Below are 8722 nucleotides of genomic sequence, written 5' to 3' on the forward strand. Positions count from 1 at the left end.
TTTTAAAATCATTGTGTTATTACTTTTAGCTATTGAAAAATAGCAGATCTACAAGCTCACATAGTGCGGCACCGAGTGCCTGCACGAGCTTGTAGATCTGCTATTTTGTTTGTTTTTTATCGTGAAAATGTGCCTCAAATCTTTGAATATATGTTGTTACACGAGTGAACGTTTTTAACTAAAATCTTTGCTTCTGGGGAGGGAGGTTCCTGGAACAACATATTTTCAGATGGGGGGTCGGCGGCCAATTACATATAATTTCTGGGGTCCTTGACATGAAATATTGAGAACCACTGATATAGAAACATCAGAAAACTGTCATGATTTAGAAGACATTTTTTTGAAGTTTCGATGTCAGGCGTAAATGTGCTAATTCACTGGTGGCATGGTTCACTACATATGAAACCGCAGTATGGCTATGGAGGGGGGGGGGTTGGTTATAAACTCAGTGCTGGAGCCAATGGGACCGGGTACGGAGGTATTTTGCCTTCCAAAGCACTGAAGTGGAGGGGAGGGGAGGGCAGCCATTTGCCGCACTATATTATCCCATTTAGGCCTGACGTCGAAAAAAATAAAAATAAGACAGTCCTCCTTCTGAAATACCTCATGTTTCTGTATCAGTGGTTCTCAATATTTCATGTCAAGAACCCCAAAAATTATATGTAATTGGCCGCCGACCCCCATCTGAAAATATGTTGTTCCAGGGACCTCCCCCAGAAGCAAAGATTTGAGTAAAAAAAAACGTACGTTCTGAAAGAATTATATATTCCAAATTAGTGCCGATTTTTCAAAAAGAGCAGACCTACAAGCTCATGGCGCGCTATGAGCTTGTAGATCTGCTGTTTTTTCAATAGCTAAACACCAAAAGGGGTTCCCGTTCAGAATGGGTTATACATTAAAAATTGAGATGGGGGTGACTCTGCTCCGTCAGTGACCTCCATCAATATTTGATGGCAGTAAAAACAGCAACAAGTAAACAAAAGGGGAGGGGAAGGTGATTCCAGGGAAAGGTGAGGGGGAGGCGTGCCGAATCCCTGGAGGGCGATATGCAGACTATAGTGTGTGGGTGTTATGCAGCCTATGGGCGATATGCAGTGTGTGGGCGATATGCAGACTATAGTGTGTGGGTGTGGGGGGTGTGTGTGTCTGGCCCTAAACAGAGAATACACAGCGGCAGAATACCTGAGCACCGTGACCGACCCAAAACAAAGAAAAATCTTAACTAGGTATACAGACTCAGTGAGCACAGTCTCGCGATGGAGAAAGGCCGTCATAGGCAGACCTGTATCCCGACTCCCGAGAGAAGACAGACTATATGCACCCACTGCACACTAAACGAAGTGGAAACCGAGATACACTTCCTAACCATCTGTCCATTGTACCAAGACATCAGAGACACATACATACTTCCCACAGATTACAACCACACACGGAGATTTTGAAATCATGACCAATAACAAAAAACTCCCATATCTGCTGGGCGAAGTACAACAATGTGCAAACACACAGCAGCAAGATTTGTGAGTTGCTGTGATATAGGAGAAGGATATCAAATGGAACACAACCACCCCTAAAGACTAATCATTGTGTATATTCCTGCACTATACCTGCATCGAGTGATCTTGGTACACAGAAGTTGATCTATTGAAGATTCTGACCTTCAAATGTACATTATTTTTTGTTTTGATTGTATTGCTGTATTGTTGTATTGTTCTTTCTGCTTTGGCAATGTAAACGTATGTTTTCTCATGCCAATAAAGCCCTTTGAATTGAAATGAAAGTGTGTCAGGCAATGCAACGGAACTTCACAGCAACATCATGGCACTCAAAGCATGCTTGTGTGTGTTGCGGTTTGCGATATTCCTCTCTCAAAGTGTCGGGTTGCAATGAAATAGAAATGAGAAGGACAAAGAAGTGTATATACATCTTAACCCATTCTGAGCGGGAACCCCTTTTTTGGTGTTTCAAGCATTATGTTATACTTTAGCTATTGAAAAATAGCAGATATACAAGCTCATAGCGTGGCACAGAGTGAACTTTTTTGAAAAATCGTGAAAATGTGCCTCAAATCTTTGAATATATATTCTTTCAGAACGTTTTTAACTCAAATATTTGCTTCTAGAGGGGTCCCTGGAACAACATATTTTCAGATGGGGGTCGGCGGCCAAATACATATAATTTCTCGGGTCCTTGACATGAAATATTGAGCACCACTGATACAGAAACATGAGGTATTTCAGAAAACGGTGTGGTTTTAAATTTCGACGTCAGGCCGAAATGGGTTAAATCATCTGTCCTGCAGTACTGTACATCAAGAGATGCGTTACAGTACTGTACAGTACGTACATCTTTCATTATTAACCCATTCTGACCTGATATCAGATTCTAAAAATGTCTTCTACATCCTGACAGTTTTCATTCTGACCTGAGATCAGATTCTAAAAATGTCTTCTATGTCAGTCGCTCTTCGATTTTTCAAAAATAGCAGACCTACAAGCTCGTAGCGCGCCACTCGGTGGCGCGCTACGAGCTTGTAGATCTGCTATTTTTCAATAGCTAAAGCATAACATAATGCTAACACCAAAAGGGGTTAATAAAACAAATCAGTAGCGGACGATCGACTGCCCTGCACTTTCCAAACTTTGTGCCGGTCAAAGAAGAAGTTTTGTAGGGTGATTGTTGCCTGGTGTGACTTTTAGAACACAGCGATCACTCAACGAGGAAAAGTACACGGCGTGCAACAACCTGAGGGCGGCGACGACCCTTTCGGACCCCGGGACGGCATCATAACTGATGATCAAAGCACTTTATGGGAAGGCTGACACCTTTCTGCTCCAAGGCATATACAGTCAGAGAGTTTGGTTTGAGAGGTTTCAGGGTTACGGATTATAGCTACGACGTTACTGTATACGCTTAAAATGGTTTAATTGTGTGCAAAGTATGACTGTATAATACCGGCCTCTGTCTCATTATGATGAGAAACTCTGGTGTCATTCATGGGGATTGCACAGTTTTTTTTTAATTGATTTCCGCTGTAGAACATGTTGTCTGATTGCATTGCTACAGTACACAGAGGATGGGATGGAGTCACACAGAGGATGGGATGGAGTCACACAGGATGGGATGGAGTCACAGAGTTGGGCTACTGGAGAAGGAGCTACTGAAGGAGGTTGGTATGGGGCCATACATACCAAACTACAGCATCAAACACACACAGCCATTGATGATATAGAACAATAGCACGTATCAGACTCGCTCTAGTGAAGTCTCAAGGTTCCTCAGGCTCAACCTAGCCTGGCGCAGAGCCACACTCCACCCGCCCCTATTGCATATGCATATGCCTCCACGTATAGCCCAGCGCTACGGTATATTAGCATCGCAACGCCAGGCTAGGCTCAGACAGAGTTTGGACAAAGACAGCTTGTTCTGTCAATATGGCCCAACTTCGTGGAATGAACTTCAAAACTCTTTAAAAACTGAGCTCCCTGACCTCTGTCCGTTTCTTTTCTACTGTTGGGAAATATCCCTGAAGAGTTTCTATAATACATGATAAATATTTAATCAAGATCCTCTTAGCATCAAGTAAAAAAGCAATCACACGACGCTGGTGCCAACAGGACCCACGAAACGAAAGATCAATGGATGGACATTATTGAGGAACTGTATTCTATGGAAAAACTAACATTCATACTGAGACTACAAGAGGATAAATTATATAAAAAGTGGGAAAAGTGGAATCTCTTCTCTCAGCCTAGCGATATTAAAATAGGATTTCATTGAATGTTTTATGTAATATGAAAAATGCAGCCTTTTTTTCTTTTTACTTTCCATATAGTCTTGTTAGTTGTGTTTTCTTGTCTGTTCTTCCTTCAATAAGAATTAAGTGAAAATAAAAAAAACCTGAGCTCCCTGCCATCCTTGGGTCAGTTCAAAGGAATGCTCCAGAACATTTTCCACCGTGATTGCTCCTGCTTCAATTGGTTTATTTCACTGGTTGTTCTGCATTTAAGTCCTTTTGTAATTTATCCTGATTTATATAATGTTGTGTTTGATGTATTGTTTTTGACTGTATTTTGTGTATTGTAACCTCGGCTACGTTGAAAATGAGGGCTAGCTTGCCCTCAACTGTATTTCAAGGAGTATAAATAAAAGGTGATGATGATGATATGCACACACACGGCTGCCATATTGCCAGCAAGGTTCTAACAAGGTGCAACTTCCCAATGGCAGCCCATTCATCCACACAGAAAAGTCCTATCTAATTATATTAAACAACGTCAAACTCACCAACATTGCAGCTGTACGAGAAGCTTGAATAATCCTCTTTCTATTTGCAAAGTGTTTGTTTCATAAAAATCCAGCGTAGACATGTTATGAGCTCAATAAATTCCTTGCAGATGATTATTTTGTGTGTCAGAGTTTGGAAGCACTCGTTTTCAGTAAAGCAACGTCCTGCTGCCTCCTGCATTATGTGCACATTCTAAACAGGTGGTGCGCCTGGGCTGTTGAGTGATTTTCAACGAGCACTTCCAAACTCCAAAAAATCTTCTGCAAGGAATTTCTTGACAGGGAGTAGCTCATAACATTTTTATGAAACAAACACTTTGCAGATAGAAAGGGGATAATTCAAGCTTTCTGTACAGCTGCAATGTTGGTGAGTTTGACCTCATTTAATACACTTCTAGCTGTGAGGTGACAGCACTACCGACTGTGCCACCGTGCCCCCACCAGGACTTTTGTTAGGCATAGATTAGTTAAAATCTTTCCATCTCCAACGCAGGTCTCCTTGCCATCGCTATATGCCTTCGGCGAACACACAGACGCTCACCTCAAAAGACCTCATCATTGTACTATAGTATATATATCAGGGGTAAAAAATGGCCGGAGACAAAAGTTTGACACAGCCCCGACAACACAACACTGCCCTTGGTTCCCTTTGCCTGCCAGATGTGAGCTGACAAAAAGCTGACAAAATGTGCTTCGCACCGTGATAAACCCAGACAGCCACACCACCGCTGCTGCTGCTGCTGCACACAGTGGTATACGCAGAGAAAGGAAAAGACAGCAGGGCTGGTACAGGGAGAGGGAGAGAGAGAGAGAGACAAGTTAACCCATTTAGTCCTGAAACAAAAGTTATTCTAAATCTTGACAGTTTTCTGAAATACCTATGTTTCTATAGGCCTATATCACTCAATATTTCATGTCAAGGAACCCCAAAATGATCTGTAATAATTGGCCTCCGAGACCCCCCCCCCCCCCATCTGAAAATATGTTGTTCCAGGGACCCTCGAAGAAGCAAAGATTTTAGTTAAAAACATTCGTTCTGAAAAGATATATATTCCAAATTTGAGCCACATTTGTCACGATTTTCACGATTGCTCGTAGCGCGCCACTTTGAGCGTGGCGCGCTATGAGCTTGTAGATCTGCTATTTTTCAATAGCTAAAGTATAACGTAACGCTTAAAACACCAAAAGGGGGTTCCCGCGCAAAATGGGTTAATCATCTCGGAGTAGCTTCTCCCAATACGCGGGCAGCCGCTTTAAGACATTTAGGCCTGACGTCGAAATTAAAAAGAAATAATGTCTTATAAATCCTAACAGTTTTCTGAAAAATACCTCATGTTTCTATGTCAGTGGTAGCTCAATATTTCATGTCAAGGACCCACAGAATTATGTGTAATTGGTCACCGACCCCCCCCCCCCCCCCCCATCTGGAAATATGTGGTTCCAGGGACCTCCCCCAGAAGCAAAGATTTGACTTAAAATTGACTCTGTAATAATATATATTCAAAGATTTGCTCGTAGTGCGGCACTCGGTGCCGCGCTATGAGCTTGTAGATCTGCTATTTTTTTTCAATAGCTAAAGAATAACATAATCCTTAAAAAACACCACCAAAGGGGTTTCCCGTTCAGAATGGATTAATCAAATTATGACCTTGTAAAGCATGCACTTGTCATTTGGGACCCTAATCTCCTCACTAATGACTAATTAGCCCCATCACCTGTTCCTTCAAACTTTCCATTATACCCCAAATAATGCTTCAAGATAATGGAATAAACAAAAGGGAGTGGGGGGGGTGGGGGAAATAATGCGTCACATATATACTACCCCCCCCCCCCCCCCCCCCCCCCCTCCCTAAAAAAGAGAGAATACATCAATCAACAACTTGGAGATTTATTAACGCATGACAGGATTCTTTTTCCTTTCCGACAAGAGGCCACTCTTCGGTGCTCTAGCCCATTCTGAACGGGAACCCCCTTTTGGTGTTTCAAGGCATTTTAATGGGCTGTATTTTGCGTGTCTTAATTAAGTACCAGGTCTTATTCCCTATTACTTGAGTAAACTAAAGACCTGGCTGGAGGCGTGATCAATGCTCTTTGGCCACTCAGAATAGCCATTGATCACACCTCCAGGTCTTTAGTTTACTCAAGTTAGGGAATAAGACCTGGTACAAAATACAGCCCATTGTGTTATGCTTTAGCTATTTTTGAAAATTGTTAAAATGTGCCAACAAATATTTGAATATATTCATTCATATATATAGAATGTTTTTAACTCAAATCTTTGCTTCTGCAGGGAGGTTCATGGAACAACATATTTTCAGATGGGGGGTCTGGCGGTCAATTACATTATATCTCGACATGAAATAGTTTGAGAACCACTGACATAGAAACAGGATTTAGAAGACATTTGCAGGTCTAAAGGGGCTAGAGGACAATAAGGATATACGGATTCATTAGGAGTAATTAGCTCAAAATAGCTACACAGAGAAACGGGCATTAAAACCAGTGATAAAATAAAGCAGTGTGACATTAGCCCAGCGTGAGGTTATAGACTGCAGACAGAGACCTGGGGGGGGTTGGAGAGAAGGCCCGGTACCCTCATCAATAACACCGCCTTAAGACACAGAGTCAAAACCCATCGGACTGAAGTAACAAATGAAGTTAAGCACACTCGTTTATTCCCGCGTTAGCTCTCGCTTACGGAACTACCAGGAAGCGGCATGCTGCGGAGGTCGCGCACACACACACGTACCTCGGCCCCTCCTCCTCCCTTTCGGGGGGGGAGACACAGCGGGTGGGAGACGGGGGTCTTTTGTTTGTGCCATCCCAGCGCCTAGCTGGTGCAGCTGGCGCTAGACTTGGCGGCGGGCACACACAAACAGGCGGCTCCCATTCATTAAGGTCTTTTTATCTCATTGTGGACGGGGAAGGGAACCCCTTTTGGTGTTAGCATTAGCTTTAGCTATTGAAAAAATAGCAGATCTACAAGCTGTACCGAGTGCCACGCTATATGAGCTTGTAGGTCTGCTATTTTTTTTTGAAAAATCAAAAGAACGACTGACATTAGAAACATAGCTTTTTCAGAAAACTTGTCATTTTCAAACAGGCATTTTTTTTAGAATCTGATCTCGGGTCAAAATGGGTTATATCAGAGACACTCTTTCCTTCTGGGGGCCCTCGAAGCATCTGCCTGCACATCAGCAATAATATAACAGTGAAGAGAAGGAGGGGGAGGAGGGGGAGGGGGGGGCTACTGAGGGGAAAAAAGAGATCTGGGGGGGGGGGGGGAGAGATAAGACGCAAAGCAGAGGAACTCCAAAAATAGAAGTTAAGTGGAAGTGGGGAAAACTCAAACATGGGAGGAAAATAAGTTGGGAGAGTGGGGTTCAAAACGAGAAAAAGGACTCTGTCTGACTCTGTCTGACACGGTGAAAACCTGGACCGTTTGGTTCCCTGTCCCTCCCTCCCCTCCCTCCTCCCCTCCCCATCGCTTCTCCCATCACGGGAACATCTGGCGCACAAAGCTGGCCAATAAAAAGGGCCCTTGGCTGCATGGTCATTCACTGATCTAAAAACTCTCTTTAGGAGAGGAGCGAGCACGCACATGCCACACACCAACGACTCATCCTAATGGGCCCGCGGGAGACCGGTGCACACAGCTGTACAGTAACACAGATGAAATGCTACAGTATTGTTTCAAAAAACCCACACGGCCGTTAACTGTGTTTACCGACTCGGTTATCAAAGCTAAACCGTGTTCAAACAACCACATCTTATACAATAAAGTGTCCACCTGTTCCAACAAATACATACTTTTAACCCGTTTTGATGACCTGGGAACGAAATGTCTTCTAAATCTTGACAGTTTTCTGAAAAACCCGATGTTTCTAATCGTCAGTCGTTCTCAAACATTTTCATGTCAAGGACCACCAAGATTATATGTAATTGGCCGCCAAGGTTGGACAACATGGAATTTGATGGAAGAAGAATGCATGCAAACATGCAACAAGGGGCATTTTGGGAAGTTGTGTGTTGTGTTTGTGTAAAGAGAATGTGGCCTTTTGATTAGTCGCCTTTCCATGATGAGTGAGTATAAGAGGACAGACAATGTCCCACTGGCCCTCACACACCCCTGTCATAACCCATTTTCACCTGGGAACCGTTCTGCAGATTTCTTCTAAATCATGAGAGGTTTCTGAAAAAAAAAACCTATGTTTCTATGTCAGTGATTCTCAAACATTTTCATGTCAAGGATCCCCCAAAAATATTATAATATGTAATCGGCCCGCCGACCAGCATCTGAAAATATGTTGTTCCAGGGACCCCCCCTCCACGGAAGCAAAGATTTTAGTTAAAAACTTTCGGGGAAAGGAACTGGTTGGAATAACGTGTTCCTTCCACGCGCTATACGTCCAACCCAGGGAAACTCCCCCCTGTC

Source organism: Protomyctophum bolini (assembly GCF_963924005.1).
Source record: "Protomyctophum bolini genome assembly, chromosome: 20".
NCBI classification, from domain to species: domain Eukaryota; kingdom Metazoa; phylum Chordata; class Actinopteri; order Myctophiformes; family Myctophidae; genus Protomyctophum; species Protomyctophum bolini.